Here is a 493-nt window from a genome sequence, read left to right on the forward strand (position 1 = left end):
GACGTAGGGTCCAAGTCCTCTGGATCACATTCGTTCCGAAAATCACGTTCCCGAAGGTTTCATTCCGTTTGGACTCCGTTTGATATTCTTTTTCTGCGAAACTCTGAAATAGGCAAAATACAGCAATTCTGGGCTGGGCCTCCGGTTAATAGGTTAGTCCCCAAAATAATATAAAAGTGTATAATAAAGCCCAATAATGTCCAAAACAGAAGATAATATAGCATGGAGCAATCAAAATTTATAGATACATTGGAGACGTATCAAGCACGCGTTTGTTTGTGGTTCTGATCCTTTCATATCATTTGTGGACAAGCACGCGTTCTGTCAAATTCTGAATTTATGGATTCTTCAACAAAAGAAGTAAAAATATTTGCAAGGTATTGAAAATAGAAATTCTAAATTGAGATCGTGTATGCGGTACGCCTCCTTTGGGTGATTTTTTTTAAATGGCAGCCCTACAATGTTTATACCTATCTGAAAGATGGGGCAACAC

Source organism: Triticum aestivum, chromosome 5D (assembly GCF_018294505.1).
Source record: "Triticum aestivum cultivar Chinese Spring chromosome 5D, IWGSC CS RefSeq v2.1, whole genome shotgun sequence".
NCBI lineage: Eukaryota > Viridiplantae > Streptophyta > Magnoliopsida > Poales > Poaceae > Triticum > Triticum aestivum.